At 44.2% G+C, this 17,862-nt stretch overlaps 1 protein-coding gene and 1 long non-coding RNA gene across 6 annotated transcripts in view; one reads left to right on the top strand and one right to left on the bottom strand.

Annotated features, from left to right (window-relative positions):
• NDRG3 (NDRG family member 3) overlaps nucleotides 1-8,897 on the bottom strand; it is a 62,714-nt gene extending 53,817 nt beyond the window's left edge. For 3 of the 5 annotated variants that reach the window (XM_086853562.1, XM_086853566.1, XM_086853568.1), the window contains exon 1: nucleotides 8,823-8,897. The gene's annotated coding sequence lies outside the window, so the exon portion shown is untranslated. Of the gene's footprint in view, nucleotides 1-8,624 lie in introns of all 5 variants that reach the window. The other 2 variants (XM_086853563.1, XM_086853569.1) reach the window with 1 other exon arrangement.
• Nucleotides 8,893-15,869, top strand: LOC111938358 (uncharacterized). The gene is made up of 4 exons (XR_002868955.2): nucleotides 8,893-9,244; nucleotides 10,726-10,905; nucleotides 11,889-12,014; nucleotides 14,881-15,869. It is a non-coding gene; the product is annotated as an uncharacterized LOC111938358 (long non-coding RNA).
• The last annotated feature ends 1,993 nt before the right edge of the window (nucleotides 15,870-17,862 follow it).

The following is a 17,862-nucleotide window of genomic DNA, read 5'->3' as shown; positions in this document are numbered from 1 at the left end:
TCCCTTCTGGATATCGCAGTTAATAAAAATTACAAAAAAAATTTAAAAAATTTAAAAAAACAAAGCAGAATGACAGACTTCTTTGACATTTTAGAAGGCACTGCACTATCGAGGAAAACAATGTTCAGGAAGGAAATATAGTTTTCTAACACCTGAAACCACTGCAAGAAGTGGAATGCATTCATGTGGAACAGTCACAGGACACCCCTACCAAGAAATCACCTGGTAAGCTCTGCAAATCGTTTTAAACTGGTTTTAAACAAATCATTTTTATACTGGTGTGAGTGCAGCATACACATAATTATAGTGGCCTAGAATTCCCCTTGAAAACACTTCATTTAGGCAATTACTACCAAATGTCACAACAAAAGCTATTTCTCACAGTGTAAGCTCAATCACTATCCAGAGGGCTTAAGGGTTCATTATCCTTGTGAAGCTTCTGGAGCACATGTGACCAGGCAGCCCTGGTGCTGACACCATTAGTTTCCCAGATTTCAAGAACTGATCAAAAACCTGGATACACTGTCAGGCTACGTAAAATTCGGAAATTGTTGTAAACATTCCTACATATTTACAAAGAATTAATGAAGACATTCTCAACATCAACAGGAAACCAACCAACTAAACCAAAACCATCATCATTGGTAAGAAAGGCACAAGAAGTCTCTGTTACTGTTTTGGTATGACCATCTCAGGCCAGAGAGGGACCAGAAAGATGGGATGACATTAAGATTGGAAAAGACCTCTAAGATCATTCAGTGCAATCATTAAAATACTAAATTATAAAAAATATTCCATTTACCACCCAAAGTATAGATATATCAGAAAGTAGGACTGGGGGGGAGGGTGGGGGTGGAAAGCAAAGATGATGGCATTCCTTATCCCTGCACCTCCACCTCTACGCTTCCCATGCATACCACAGAAGTTCAGAAGAACCAGGATAGTCCCCAAAGAAATCAGATCAGCAAAGGTTTTTAACTTCCTTGCAGGTCTGGGGTGGGAACTGGAACACTGGCTGAGTGACAGGGAGTGCTGCAGTACAGTCAACCACATTTAAGGCAAGTAACACCTCTGAGTAAGCATCACAGACCTGAGATGGCTCCTTCCCTTGGAGCAGGGCCACAGAGAAATCTGTCACAATTCCTGTCACAAAAGAGTCTGGTCACAGATACTCTGACAACATGTAATACAGTCGAACAAGCACATATTCAAATACCAGGACAACAAAAATCAACCTGGATTTAAGTTTTTTAAAAAGCTTCTCCAACTGCAAGTATCACATTTTGCAATTCCTCATCAGTAACTGTTTTGCATATTGGAAACAGGAGAAATGCTCATGGTTTCTATTTTCTAAGATCTGAGCTGCCGCTAAAGAGATCAGAGAAAAAGCTTTTGGAAAGCAACAGAGCTTGCACACATGTGGAGGTACTTCATGAAGCCTGCCTGGCAGCAGGCAGACTTCAAGTTGCTTGGGGCATTTTAGCAGAAGCTTAGAAAAACTTTGTGATCCGCTGAAATCACAGGCAACTTGTCTCTGGGTCCTGCCTTATGTGGTCAGCCCCACAACTGAGTCCAGGGACAGGACAGCTATGAGCTCCAAGTCCATTTAAACCAGTTACAAATACAGAAATTAAATGTCCAAAAGGCATGGAATACCTGTGCAATTGCTCTGATCAATGTGGCCAAAAAAATATTTTAAACCTTTACTCTTTTATGTCAAGACCCCCCCATATGGCAGTGTTCCCAGGCTGGGGTACACCTAGATCTCTACAGCACACAGCCCATATTTCTGCTCCTCTCTGAGGTGGAGGCTTTGGAAAAACAAAACTACACTTAAACAGAAATGACCTGAACTACTTCATTAGCTTTTTTGTACAAACAAAGCTACAGCCCCCTCTGTGCTTCTGTATTCACTCTGCTGGAGAAGTCTGGCCCTTTTGCAATTTAGACATTTGTGCCGAAATCTTGACAATGACAGGTCAGTAACTGAAAAATGTCAGTTGAAAGCCCAAGATCATGCCAACTCTTCAGTTGCAGTAATTCAGTTCTATGGCACAAAAGAGTGCAGCGCCTGACACTACGAGTCACACTGTGGCCAGGGAGACAACTCGAGCTACAGCCTAGCAATACAGGCTAATGCAGGCAAGCCAAGGACTCCCCAAGGAGACACCTTGATGGACAATCATCTAAGCAACCCTTTTCTTATGTTTCTTACAACACCAGTAATAGCAGCTACCATGGCTGCATTATATAGGCATTGCACAATTTAAAATGCTGAATAGTATCCATCCTCTTAAAGCAATGTCCTCACTGTGAACCAGCAGCCCTGCCACAGTTCTGTTCTCAACTCCTGGACCTCCCAGCAACCTCACAGCAGTGTGACCATGCTCAGCTGTGGGGAGATGAAGCAGTGAGGCCGCTCACTGACAGGTAACCTCACAGACTATTTAATAAACATGAATTGGTAGGAATACCTGCTGGGAGTTCCATCCACCTACTACTAGAAGTAACAAAAAAACTCTTGCAGATTATTTTTTTAAAGGAATGAACGTTTTCAATTTACTACTTAAAAAATGTCAGGAAAGAATAGTTTTATTCTGTGGCTGAGCTAATCCACGTGAAGATTTTCACCAAGCCCTGTGCCTTTCTTTAGGTCAGACGACAGATAAAGCTCAATTGCATTGTAAAGTAAGAGAGAGATCTTCCCTGGCTTTCCTGAGAGCCATATGATACATATTTGATAACCTTTGCATTCAAGACAAAGGAAAAAAGAAGTTTAATTTGTAACAAGGGCCATTTCTTTCTGGAAAACTGTCTCAGAATAAATTACATAAGCAAAATCACAAATGTAGAGTTATACAATGATTAAAAACACTTCTTTGTCAGCTGAGCAGTCTGTCCTTGCCCAAGACACCCAGCACTGTTATATTAGCTCTCCACCAAGGCAGAGACAAGCCACACAGCATGTGAGCTGGCAGCACAGAAAGGCAGACTTGAACCACTCCCTAAGTCGCATCTTCCACCATCTGGACAAAGAACAAATCCAAACACAAGCTCTCCTTTTCCAATCTAAGTCATAAAACTTACACAAACCAAGTTTTTCTTTCTGCCTATGCAAAGGTAGAAATATCCTTCAGAACCTGAACCCATCCCCCTGCCTCCAGATTTTATTAGCTAAGTAATAAATTTCAAAATGACCACAGCCAAAAGAAGCTATTGAAAACTTAAGCACCTTTCCACACAAAGACAGTAAAAAAAAAACCCTCAGCAGAAAACTATGTGTGACAACAGTACTGAAGAATCCAGGCAAATTTTCAGGAACAGATCTGAAAAACCAATTTAGTGAACAGAAATTTCATTAAATATCTATATTACTATTTAGAAAACTTGAATGTACACAGACACCCAAATAATTACAGAATTTACAAAACACTATAAGGGTATCAGTTGCAATATTTGTGAATTTACAGTTATATTTTTAAATATTTCTGATGCTTATAAATAAATTAGAATAAAGTCCATATATAGTATAAAAGGTATTAAATTAGAATAAAGTCCATATATAGTATAAAAGGTATTACTAGATCCTTGTTAATTTACATAAATGCACTAAATCCCCTCCTTAATCACTGTCTTTGTTTAAGGAATTCCAGATGTTAACACAGGGTCAGACTGTTATCTGCCCCAGCACAGGAAAACCATCCAAGACACAGTCAAAAAATCGACTGAATTAGTACCCAGGTGTAATTCATACACCAAGCCATGCTAATCTAACTACAGCATCAAATGGGACCATTCAAGATAGGAAGTACCTACACAGACACACAGCCTCAGTCTAGACTACAGTTCAGCCCATTAGCTCACAGCTTCAGTCAGCAGCAGCAAGCACAGACACATGCACTTACCTGACTGAACTGATTCTAATTAAACCCCTGCATTTGTATACTGCCAGTACAACAGCACTAAATCAGTGTTAATTTGTCATTTGTTGGGCTCATTTCCAGCCCAAGCTGTTTGCAGACTGGGCTCACTGCAGGGCAGCAGGAGCGCCAGAGGGGCACAAGACATGAGAGCCTCTCCCTGAGCAGCGCTCACAGCAGACAGAACTGCTGCACAGTCAACATCCAGAGAACTTCAGAAAACCCTGAGTGAGAAAGCCCCCACCTGGACTAACAAGCAGCTGAAAGCAGACCACAGAAGGTGGGCATAAGTGGTCAGTTTTCCCAGGGATTGAGACTGCATGGAGACTTTTGCAGCACTCTACTACAACACCGTATTCATAAAGTCTGGATGAAGGGACAAGGAGCAGAGTGAAAGTCTTCTTAGGATACAAACTATTCTGAGAGCAAAGAGAAAGGCTGACTGAAGATCTGCAGAAAAACCCTCTGAGAGTAATAATGGAGAAATAAAATAACAGATTAAATTCAGTGCAAATGAAGTTACAGTCTGAAGATTAATGGTTCTTATTTCACATAGAGTAGTATGCTCCAAACTGACCAGTAACATTCAGAAAATCTTGCTAGAGTCACAACAGATTGATTAAAGCATCAGTTCAGTCATTCAACACATGAAAAATAATGTTAGAAAATTATTAGTAATAAAACCACCATATAAAAATATAGAATGGCTGCATCTTAATGCAGTGCCTGCTCCTTTCTTTCAAGGGAACATAATGGAAAAGAAAATACTTTTTAAAAGGAAACAAGGTCTGAAAACACAAATGGAGAATAATCAATCAGGCTCAGGTTCTTCTGCCTGGAAACAGAGATTGCTGCAGTGACATACAACAGAAACCTGTAAAATCATTAACTGAATGGAGAAGGTAAAATGACATCAGTTCTTCACTGTGTCCAAACAATACAACAGCTAAGAGATAGGAAATGAAGCCAGAAGCTGTCAAGTTCAAAACAAAAAAAACCCAGAGGTAGTCAGAACTTACAGGGTGACTCTGTGCGCTGGAAAATCTCCCGGGATGCAGTACCTTGTATTTAAATGGATGGGAGACACAGACTAGTTCACAGAAGAAAAATGCATTAACCATGAACAAAATAAAAGCAAACAACATCTACCTCTTGACAGCCTACAAATGACAAGAGACAAGAAGGTCATCAGGGAAAGGTATCTATTATACATCCTGACCTTATGCTCTTCTCGGTTACTGCTAGAAAAGAACAGTGCTCTTACACAACAAAAATCAATTACGTTTCTGGTACTCCTCACACCTTTTTTGAATGCACTCAGCTTACTTACCTGGCAAAAGCTAATCTTCTGGGGAGATGAGGACACAGAGGGGCTGGATTAGTACTCTGATTATTCAGCAAACTGAACTGGATGAGGAAAACCTCCAGTAAAGGCTGGAGGTGGTACAAGAGAGAGCAAGAATATGACCAACCCCTTTGCATAGCAGCCAGTCTTTAGATCAATTTAAGGTGTAACACACAGTTTAATCACCAAAACAGAGATGTAAAGGAAGCAGCTAATTGCCTATCTCCTCTGTTCAAACACACAAGTAAAAGCCACAGTTCCAGCTCTTGCAGGGGGGAAAAAAGTGCCGTTTCACATCTTTAGTCCATCTAGTAACTACAAAAAGAGTCTGGTTTATACATAACCAAATAGTAAAGGTTTCTTTAAAATTGAACATTACATTTATAACCAATCCTGTTTTCATATTGTGTAAAATAAGGAAAACTCCTTTTGGGAACTAGGCCCATTGTAAAATACAGAAATGCATCCAAGTCTGGAAAGGACAATAGCCAGATGCAAACAGCTATTCCTTCCATGCTTCCCACAGCACCCGTTGGATTACTGCAATAAATGGTGCTATACCAGTCACAGAATACAACAGCATATGACCAGATAGCAAATGGTGAGTGATCAGTAAGATCGTTAAAAATCTAGCAAATCCCATTTATAATTCAGAATTTACAAGAACAGAACTGAAAACCAAGTGAAATTATTGAAGTCTCTCACCAGCTCTGAACTCTGCTTTGCATAGTCACCCAACCTTTTCCACAGCAGGACCAAATCAAAACTGCTCTGCATAATAACTGGCCTGACCATCCAGAACACTGAGAATTCTGGGGGAAAAGCAATACAGGATCTTATTATTCCTCCCAAACCACATCCACATAAACATGAAACCACTGAGAAGCACTGTGACACCTATCAGGAATACAGTCTTCAACACTACACAGGGAAACTACCAAATTGTTCCTCTGCTCCTGGAACCATCACAGGTCATAATATTCACAGACTCAAATAGCGTGAGCCAACCCTGCACAGTGCCCAACATGGGCTTAAGCAGCATAGACATATTTACTTATATCCAAGACACAGCTGACACAATGAGTGTAAGATAAGCCCTGTTTAGGGAGGGTTATGGTGTTAGCACTGCCTGTGGGAACAGAATTGAGGGTTTCACCCTCAATTTGAATTGGCTTCACCATTTTCCAGGAAGAAACTAAGCTACCGTTTGTGAGAATGGAAGTAATTAAAAATTAAAACCTCTAGTCTCTTCTTACACATAAAAAACAACACCCACAAAAATTTAAAGCTGAATTGATTTCTCTTTTGGTTTTATTTTTGTCCTTAAACTATACTATGATTATAATTTTTGTGCTTCTCACTGAAATACCTATATATTACTGCTTTGTTGTAATGCTTACCTTGAGCATAAAACAGAGAAATGTTTAAAAAAGAAGTCTCGTAAGTATCTTTAAAAATATTTTCTAGTGTATATTCAAGGAACCAAAATACATGTTGTACATAACAAAGCCTCTGAAATCTAAAGGTAACACTACACTTTACACTTTCCAATGAAAAACACTTAGGACTGCATATGACCTATGTGAAATATGAGCTGCAAATGGGAGCACTGGAGGGTTTCTGAAGGTGATTTGAAATTAGAAAAATCCAAATCAAATACATTTATTTATTTCAATTAATTTTTAACCTCAGATACATAATGAGTAACTAGGAATATAGCTACAGATTTCAATAATGCTGCTTGCAGCAGTTGTATAATTTTAATTGTAGAATATTGTTTAATTTCCATTGTGTAACATTTCCAGCTTCTACCTTTGCAAACATCTTGATACAAGGCAAATATAAGCACATGAAGCTGCTGCCCTAAGACACAGTGCTTTGTGTGCCACACAAGGCTCAAAATCCAAAAAAAATAATTGAAATTAGAACAATCATTGCCCATCTTGAGCCCCCTCAACAATCCCCATCCAGTAAAATAGTCCAGTTAAATCCTACTGATCACGCTTCAGGATTCTACACCAGTTCACGCAGGACATCTGGTAAAGCTCTGTTCCCCTAGCCCAAGGAAATTGTGCTAGAAAACCTTCATGCTAATTTAAAATTAGCATGATTTAAATTTAATTAAGAAAAATTTTAAATGCAGAAAGGACTTCACACCACTTTTCTGCATTTTCCCACAGACCGATATGCTACTGCTAAACCTGGTTTGCCAGGCTTCCATCATTTGGAAGACTGCTCTTTCTACAGACAAGGCAAAGCAGAAGCTAAAGCAATGAGCTTCCAAATCCTCTGTACATGGGAGACTCACAAGCACACCTGACACATTCAGCAGAAGCAGTTTCTTCATAAAATGGCCTGGACAGGACCTTAAAGCTCTTGCGGTTCCAACCCCCTGCCATGGGCAGGGATACCTTCCACCAGACCAGGCTGCTCCAAGCCCTGTCCAATCCAGCCTTGCATACTTGTATTCCATTCTTCCCCACTTGTAACCCCCATCTTCTCATCACCTCAGTATTCAAGCACAAAAACTCTTCTGGATTTCCCAGACACAACCCTCTGATCCTTACCAAACAGTTCCTGTTCTCCGGAGCAAACATGCATGTGACCAAGTCACAACCTCACAGCAACTCATGCTGTGACCGTACCTTATCTTGACACGATCACACATTGGCTCCAACCTTCTTGGACTTTCGAGCCACCAAAGCTCGGTCCAGACCCCCGGCTCTCAATCAGCAGTGCAACCCTCGAGGCAGTGCCACGAGCCACCGGTGCCGGGACAGGGCTCACAGCTCGCTTGTTTTGTAATACCCCATCTTCTGTACTGCCCTTTATAATGATGCTCTTCAAGACGGCAGAAGCCTCTGATTTCGCGACAATGTTTCTAATTGCTCGTTGTGACTTACACTAAATACAAAATATTCATTAAACATAAAAAAAGAGACATGATGTTTCAAGTCAACGAAAATCTTTAAAAGCTATTCCCTTCCCATTCATGCTCCAACAAGGCTGTGCCGAATTAAAGATAAACACTCAGTTGGCGTTGTCCGAAGTAAATAATACAAACGAGAATTCTGATATCTGAATACCAGAAAGAAAAGCTATAAATGAGAGAAATCAGAACGGCCGAAGCATTCCCGCTCGTTATTTACATTGCCCTCCGCAATAACCTCGGGCACTTCCGAGGCGTTTCCCCCATTCCCAGCGCAGCCCGGCGTGACGAGGATCATTTCCCACTCCCAGCCGGGGGAGCGGGTCACTGGGCCGGGGCCTCACAGCGGATCCAGGCTGCGCTGAGCGCCCCCCTCAGCGGTCTCGGCGGGGAACGGCGGCGGCACCGACCCCCCTCGCGGAGAAATCACCTCCGTCGGGACGCGGCGGGACACACGGCGCCCGCGGGCGCGGCTGCCATTGACTCCGGCCCGCCCGCCACTGCCGCGTGACATCTGCTGCCCAGGGGCAGCCGCGTATCCCGGAGCCGCGGCTGCTCCGCGGCGTCCCGCGGAGGGCAGGGGATCCCGGCGCTGGGGGGGTCCCAGCGGGGCCGGCCCGGGGCTCACCTGGACCGCGGTATCTCCGCACTCCGCCCGCCGCGGCACGGAGCGCTCTGCGCCTGCGCGGGAGCCACCTCTGCGCGGGGTCGGAACTACAAATAACATGGCGCCGCCCCCCGCCGCCCTCGGGCGGCGCCTCTCGCAGCCTCCCTCTCCCGCCGGCAGATGGCGCGGCTTCCCTGCGGGCCCCCGCCGGGTCCCGTGAGGGCACCACGGGCGGAGCCGTGCCGGCGGAGCTCGAGACAGCGCCGGTGCTGGCCTGTCTCGGTAGGGTGACCTCCTCTGAGCACGGCCGTCCCTCCGCCCCCGCTCGGGGCCCGCAGCCATACCCGTCCCACGGCAAGCTCGCTCCCTGTCTGACGTCTCGGGCAGCCCTCCGCAGAGGGTGGTGCTCCCGTCCACCTCCTCCTGCCTTTCCCCCTTCCTAGGTACGTCTCCAAGTGGAAATACGAACTGCCCGGAGTAGTGCGGCATCTCCAGGGTCTCTCGCCTTATACTCAGTGCGACCTTACCCTAAACATTTAGGATCGAGGTATTTCCCAAACCTGTGCCCGTGCCCTGGTTTCTGGTGCCACCCTGTGGTCCAGCGAAATGCAGGCCCTCGGGTCTTCAATAAGGCTGAATAACGATGGAGTTGTCGAGATAGAACTGAGGTGTGTGTAGGTAAATCATTCCCGAGTGTGTTCCCAGTAGATCGAGATGGGAGTCAGGCTCTTCTCCCAGGGAACAAGTGACAGGATGAGAAGAAATGGCTTCCAATTGTGCCACGAGAAGTTCAGATTGGATACTGGGGAAAAATTCTTTATTGAAAGAGTGGTCAGACATTGGAACCTGCTGCCCAGGACAGTGGTGGAGTCACTGCTATTGGAAGAGTTCAAAAGGCATGTGGATGTGGCACTTGGGGACATGGTTTAGTGAACACAATGGAGATGGGTTAATGAAGGCCTAAGAGGGATTTTCCGACTGTATTTTTTCTATAATTAGAAACAAAGGAGCACTGAATAGATCATATGGGTGGGTGAAAGCCTCAGGTGGGGCTGGTCAGGGCCACTAAGATATGGACTTCAGAAGTACCTCCCAAAAGTCTTCACACCTGGAATTGGCAGATTCTCCTTATACAGCACCTCCTGGTGCCCTTGAACAAAACTTGAAGCAGCAGTTCAGGCAGACCACACCAGCTGTATTGACTGTGCCTCCCTACGAGGACCGGGATTTTCTTTGAGATCCCTCTTCAGATATGATCTGAAGTGAAGTAAGTGATTGCTGGATACAAGCCAGCCCCTGAACATGCTGGCTGAGATGGCCCTGTGGTGGACCTGAGCATACCCATAGAGACCTGAATGGCCCTGACCAGCCTCACCTGAGAGCCCCATCCCACCCTCTCGAAGTCCCCTTCCCACTCAGCCCAGTGCCCTTCTCCCTGCCTCACTTACAGGAAGGTGCCTGTCTCCAGCTGTGCCTTCTCAGCTTTGCTCTGGGTGGACCTTGTTTGTCAAGTAGCTTGTCCCTTAGGCAGCACCTTACAATGTGTATTACATGCCACCAACCTTATTCTAATTGAACAATTAATTTTTAATTACATCTTTTAAAGTTTTGTTCCATATAGATACTTTTTCATATAAAAGCTATTAAAGAGTAACATGCCAAGTACTGTCTGCCCCTTCTTACACAAGACCAAGCATTGTTCTAGCTCTTCATAACACCTTTGAGCTTGCCTGGGCTACCAAGAGCTAGAGAGGAAGGAAGAAGGGTAAGTGTGGACTTGTGCAGGCACTATAAACAGAAAAATCAATACTTCTGCTTACATTTTTGGGTATAATGTAAACTAGATGAGCTGTTGAACAGAGGTAGAAAGAGATGAATTTCCTGCCACATGACTGTAAATCATTGCACTGGCTCTCCCACCCAGGAAGCTGCTTTTAGGCTGTCTGGTGTGGCTGGTCCCCACAGTCCTTGCTGTTGTCTACATGGATTAGATGCTGGAGCATATCCAGAGAAGGGAAACAGCTGGAAAAGGGTTTGCAGCATAAGATCCTGAGGAGTGGCTAAGGGAGCTGTAAAGAGTTAGCCTGGAGAAAAGGAGGTTCAGGTAAGACTGCAAGTCTCTGACAGGAGGGCGGAGCCAGGCTCTTCTCTCTGACAATACATGACGGTATAAGAGAAAATGGCCTCAAGTTTCTACCAAGGGAGGATTAGATTGGAAATCAGGGAAAATTTCTTCACTAAAAGGGTAGTCAGGCATTGAAACAGGCTACCCAGGGCAGTGCTGGAGTAACCACTCCTGGATGTGTTCAAAATATGTGTGGATGTAGCAGTTGGGTGTTAAGGAAACTTTCCAGTCTGACCATTCCCAAGACTCTCTTGCAGTCACCCTTCCACCACCAGCAACTTTTTACTGCTGGGACTGAAGACCCTTTGCAGTAGTAGCTCCAGTGAGCCAAGGAGTGCCCTGCTTGACTCTCTGCACTTCCCACTCTCACAGGCAGACCAGCTTTCCTCACCAGTTCGACCCCTGGTTTTCCATGGGAGTCTCACATGTCTTGTTCCACAAAGCCCTTTGTTCCTGGCACAGTAACACAGAAAAAGTTTGAGCTGGTGCCTCCAAGGAGCATCCCGAACAAAAGACTCCTGGGCTTTTATCCCCTCACAGTCCAAGCTCATGCAAGTCTTGGCTCTTCCTCCCTAGCCCTCAGCTCTTGCAGTGTCTGAGCACCTGGCTGGGCCACAGGTCCAGTGCCCTTTGTTATGCACAGGGTCAGCTGTTTGAGCTTAATCTACAGCTGCCACTGCAGTTGCACCACCAGCTGCTGCCCTAAATGGATTCCTTGACAGGGGGATAGGGTTCAGAGGTGGCCCAGGCAATGCTGCCTTAATGACTGGACTTGATTGTGTCAGAGGGCCTTTCCAACCTTAGTGATTCTGTGATAATTCCGTGATTATTTCATCTGTGCCCATGCTGCAGAACAGCAGTACAGGACCCTACAAAAGACAGCAGCATTTGCTCTAACTAGCACCACTTCCTCCCCATGTGTTTTTGACTGACCTGTGTATTTTTTTTTTTTTTTTCTGCAGTTCTCCCAGAAAGTGTTCGTTTCTATTTTTCTGTAGGAAGACACTGAAGAAAAGTGGTGCTGTTGGCAATGATGTGCAGAACTATACACTGAGGTGTTGAGCATCCAATGTAGCAATAACCACCATGTGAGCATGGGTGAAGGCTGGGAATCAGATGGCTCTCTGGTGTACATGCTGTGAGGGCTGGGGTTCCTCAGTGCTTTTGGAGCTATTCAGTTGAGCCAAGTGTCCTCAGTGTGGCTCTGGGCCAAGGCTCATCCAAGTGGATGGAGCTGCTGAGGCCCTGGATGGGCCAGCTGACTATACTGATACTGAAATTGTCTGGATAGAAACTGTGTAACACAGTTTTGAGTATTAGAAGCAGGCATTCTTTATTGTAGCATGCTGGTCTCTTGGGGGGATCCTTCTTCCAGTTTGAAGAGTGTTGGGTGAACAGGGATTTTAACATGCACACTGATTACATATTCATTAGCTCTTCCCACTTCCTTGGCTTTATTTTACATGGTTGTACACCTTATCAGAAGTCCTGTAGTAGTTTTAATTTGCCAGTTTCGTTTCCTGGCCAATGCACCAAATAAATGTCGTGGTTTTAAAGCAGTAACTAAAAAATCACTAGAAAACTTAATTATTTCTTGCTGTGAGATATGGATTAGAGATATGAGATAAGGATTAGAACAAGAGCAAAACAGGCTTAAAACTTAAAAGGAACAAAGAAAGTTTATTAACAAAAACAACAATAATAAGAAATCAGACTAAAACCTCCAGAAACCCTTTCCCCCCCCAACTACCCAACCATTCCCTTATTCATAGGACAACATAGAGACAAAAAAAAACTTTAGTGGTTGAAACAGTCCCAATTTTTGCTATAGTCCTTTCATCAGTCTTTGTAGAGAAAAATAAGTCTTCTTCTATTAATCTACGGAGTTTTTCACAAGAAAACTATTTCTTTTATAGCTTTCTATTTCTCTGATGTCAGCTGCCCAGAAATTCTGCCATCAGTTCACTTCTCCCATTTCACATCACTCTGAGGTGTGTTATGGGTCAAATGAGTCTAGGGATGTCATTTTTAAGGATGAGTTATTCAAAGGCAAAAGTTCTCTTCATCTGTTTTTGTGAGCCTCTCTGAAAACAGAAGTTTTCTCTTTGCCTCTTAAAGGCCACAAATCTTCAATTATTACTTCCCCATCCTGTTCCAGCATCTCACAGGATCACAACCACTTCACCATTTGCTCAAAATCCACATTTTGAAACACTCCATTCCTCCCAATATAGTCTGTCATGAATTAAAGGAGGTTTTTTTTTTCAGAACACCACTGTCCACCTACACAGCTTTAACAGAAAAATATTTCAGCTTATTAAAGCATCTCCTTATTTTCTCTTCCCCCTCTAAAACTTAATTCTTTTCTTCACTGTCTTTGATGGTTTTATGGTGTCCCCTTACATGTTGATCACTCCTTCTCTCTCTTCCCCTCTCTCTGGGAAAAAAAAGATTAATCTGCAAGTCTCATCCAGGTAGTAAAAGAGTTAAAGTCTTGCTCAAGCTGCAGATGTCCATGGTGTCAGGTTTCAGTTCAGTGTCAGAAACTGCAACTGAGCCAGGAACGGGCCTGGCCTGGCCGGTCCCGCTTTTCCCCTGCCACCATCGGTGGCCTTGTCCAGCCTGGTCGGCGGGGGAGGAGGCTGAGCTGGAGCCCCGTTACCTCTTCAGAAGCCAGAAACCAAAGAGAGCCAAAAATTCCTGGGCTTACATCTTAAAGTGGTGTTAACAGGTTGATCTCACTTTTCAATGTTCAAAACCACTGTCAGTTCTCAGAAATGGCCAGTTATTGGCCAGGAGAAAAACTCTCATCAGCCTCCAGCAGTTTCAACTTCCCTAGCTCTCAAAGCCAGCCTTAAAGGTGCAGAATATATATATAAAGCAGGTGATTGGGAATACCAGTATCATAAAGGCATCCCAGGACAAGTCCTCACATGGTTCTTTGGGGTCCATCTTCAACTTCTGGTGTCCATTTTAGGTGGGTGTTCCTCGACCCCTGCTTTTGAGTAAACACAATATCATTTTGCATAACTTCTGTTTTGTCAGTCTTGAAGGCAGCCAGCCTGAGCTGGCATCCTGCTTGCAATTGTTGCCTGCTTGACTTCTGTTTGCCTCATTTACATTCTTTATTTGTTTCTCCAAAGCTGTGCTGTTGTGTTTTTACTATCCTTGATAAAAGTATATGCTGTTCTGTTCTACAGCCCTTATCAACATCAGGAGAGCACAGGTGTCTGTTCATTTCTGAACAAGCAAGATATAGCTGTAAAAGTTCTTATGTCAGCCTAGATCCTTCACAAAGCTTTGGCTGAACATTCTTTCTTGTCAAAACAGACACGTGTACGGTTTACATGAGTTGATCTAGGAGATCAGTAGCAGTGAAGCAACTACTCCCTCCATTCGTATCTGTAGTTCAAAATACTAAGACAGAATTGAAACAATATTGTATTTTAATTAAATGATTTTACAAGATTTATAGAAAAATTAATTGTTCACTACAAAGTAATAAAACTGTCTTAAGCCGACATAACCCATCACTTGCACAATGTGAAAATTTAGTGTAGCTAAACAGAGTGTTTGTATTCAGAGGAAAGCTGGATTTGGAAAATAACAACTAGAATTGTCTGTCTCTGCCAGCCTCTCTTCTAACTAATCCAAGTCAGATTTTCCAAAACACTATTGGTTTTTGTGGCAATCAGAGATGTTGGAACATCTCTGCATATTTGCCTTCAGCCCTCTCTGAGGAGAGAGTATCTGCCAAAGATACAGCTTTGACAAAACTGAGTTCCCATGAAAACATCTAACAGGGCTGTAAGGCTGCTGGGATTGGTCTGATTCTACAAGGAGTTTAAAATCTAACCTTTTCCTCTCTGACAGTTCTTGTGACAGCACAGAAAGAAACATATGTGCTGCTTCAGTGCACAATGAAGGGAGCCTATTCTGTTGATTTTCCCACAGGAGACTCATTTGATTGTTGAGGGCTGTCCCAGTTGATGGATTGTTTCCACCAAGCACCAGGAAGGGCCAATAAGGATCAGGTGACAGGCCATGAAGAACCTGGGGCTGGTCCTGAGCAGACACCTCTGCCTTCTGTTGCAGTAGTCATGGAAACAGTGGGGTACAAGCATAACTATGCCATCCCTGCATCCCCAGGCCTCATCACTTGTTCAGATCTACTGGGCCAGTGCGGCTGATTTTCCATGACTTTCCAGTTTCATGCAGAGAGCAAAGCTGCCCCAGCAGCTCCTGGCTGGAGCCTGTACTCCTGCAGGTGCTGCCTGCAGCTCTGCTTTGCTGGGATGGATCTCTCCTGCTGGATCCATTTGTCCAGCATCTCTCCAGGCTACAAAGATGATGACTCCTCACCTTCAGTCACAGCCAGGATATGAAGCAGCATGCTACTCCATCCAGAAAGCTCCCTGCATGCTGTGCCTTGGCTCACACCAGCTGCTCAAAGAATTACTGAAAAAGGCTGCTCCTCCCCATAAGACAGAGACTGTAATGCTGAGAGCAGGGGGCAAAGATGTTCTCCACAAACTTCATTGCTTTGTATCTTGACCCATGGTTCACTTGTGTCTTTCTGGGGCTTTCATGGAAGCAGAAGAATTGAAAGGAGCACTCTTGTTTCACTGGCATGCTGAAAACACCTTCCACACCATCACTGTATGTGACAGCCACAGCTGGTCTGTAGCTGCACAGAAAAATTGGCCATAACAGACACCAATTCGACCAGCCTAGCTAATTAGAAATCGAGGTAAACAAATCCCCAGGTATGATAACGATAGGTCGGATTCAAACAGAGGACCCCAGCCAATCCCATTGAATATCATTGGCCAGTGAACTGGGTGGAGCTAAGGCCCCAACCAATCACATATGTAAGCACAGGAAATTTGAAGTCCCTATAAAAGGGGATGCTCAGCAATAAACCTCAGCTGTTGCTGTATGAACTTTGGTGTGTTGTGTTGTCTGAAACTGCAACAACTGCACATCTGTCGTGTTAGCCGTTTACTAAAGACACTTGTGGGGCAGCGCAGCTCACAGTGCAAATAGGGCCAGGCTGAGGCTGGCTGCTTAGTGTTCTCAAGGCAGAGAAGTCCTTGTGTAGGCTGGCTGATTTGTGGTTGAGGGACACAGACCATGTTTGAGGGAACCATACACCTGTCCAGCAGCCAAACACAAAAGGTACTTCTGCTCCTTCACAGTAAAAGTCCATTTCTGCCTAAGCTAGACCCTGCTCCAGACACAGCAGCTGGGAACACTGGTTCTGTGTGTGAAAATAGGAGTAGCTCCCTGACTTTCAGCATAGAAAATAGGTATCAGATTCCTTTTTCCATTACAAATCCATGCTTTCCATTAGGAAGCATCTACCTGTTTAGTAGTTGCTTTCTCTGTGTTCACTTCCTTGTAAGTATTAATAGAAACTGAAGCAATGAAAGCTCAGCATGCCTGAAGGTACATATCCATGTTAGAGATATGCAGTGGAAGCAATGGGAAATGTGGTAATGTGACTGACAGAGTACATTTTTTCATTTATCTTTTTCTGAAAAATTTCTATGTGGGACAATGCCACCAGGGTTACACTAAAAGTGAAGAAAATCTTCACAAGACACTTGTGGTATTTTCAGGATCAGAAGAGCAGGCTGAGGAAGCAGACAAAATATCCAGATTAAAGCTAAACATATAAAAGTATATGTATGTAAATTAATGGTTAAGAATATACATATGTAATTTATGAGATTAATGATATATGACATATGTAATATGTAAAATATTGTGGTGGGTTTAATGCTGGCTAAAATCAACAGTGCACTTATTCATTTCTTGCTGTGAGATATGGATTAGGAGGAGGGCAAAACTGGCTCAAAACTTAAAAGGTATGAAGAAAACTTTAATAACAGAACTAAAAGAATAAGAAGCATCAGAATAAAACCTTCAGAACACTTTTCCTCCCTCTGCCCGACTTATTTTCTTTCCCATCTGACAACGTGGAGACAAAACCTGGGATTTTCAATCTGTTCCACCTCTACAATAGCCTTCTACCAGTTCTTGTGGGGAGAGGAATTTTCTTTTGCCATGCCATGGATACTTCTGCTCAAAAAACAGCTCTCTTGTAGCCTCTCATTTCCACAAATAGCAGCTGCCTGGGAAAAAAATCTGCAACTGTGAAGCTCCTCCCATTTTCACAACCTTCCCACAGCTGAATTTATGGGGCATGTCAGTTTATGGGTGTGGTGGTTTCACATTGGGGAAGAAGTCAGAAACCACCCACGGAAGTGATTTCTTTGAGAGAAGCTGCTGAGAGCTTCCTCTGTGCCTAGGACAGGCCAATAGCTGGCTAGTTCTGAGAACTGACAGCATTTTGAAGCATTTAGAGAGTAGATCTGCCTCTGTGAATTCCACATTTTAAAAGCCACAAGCCCCGGAACTCTCTCTCTTTGCTTCCAGCCTCAAAAGGTAAGCAGAGCTTTAGTGGGGCCGGCCCTGCTCCCCCGTAGCCTGTGCGGCCTGGGGGGGCCTGGCCGGACCCCAAAGGCTCCCGGGTGGGGGATGGAGGCTGGGGGGTCCCAGCCCAGGCTGGGCCGGACCACGGCTGCTGCCACCTCACCGACACTAAACCCACCCCAGCCTGCACTGACAGCTCCAGGCTGAGACAAGAGCGCCCGCCCCTCCCAGCAGCTGCCGGGCTGAGGGAGGCACCAGCACGGTCTGAAATCAATCATCTTGACTGCTGTGGCTATTGCCTACAACCATCTGCAGGCCTGGCAAGATTTAACCCTTTCAGTGCACAGATGAGGCCTGCAGACCATGATTCTCCCTTCAAGAGAAAAGGACAGAGGATATGTAGAAGACAATGTGAAAACACCTAAGTCAGTAAAGAAAGAGTCAAGCCCCAAACAAAAGGTGAATTCAGTGTTAGGCTGAAAAATTCTTCTAGTAAGG

Source organism: Cyanistes caeruleus, chromosome 16 (genome assembly GCF_971803275.1).
Source record: "Cyanistes caeruleus chromosome 16, bCyaCae1.hap1.1, whole genome shotgun sequence".
NCBI lineage: Eukaryota > Metazoa > Chordata > Aves > Passeriformes > Paridae > Cyanistes > Cyanistes caeruleus.
The sequence above is the reverse complement of the archived record's forward strand: the minus strand, read 5'-3'. Positions and strand labels throughout refer to the sequence as shown.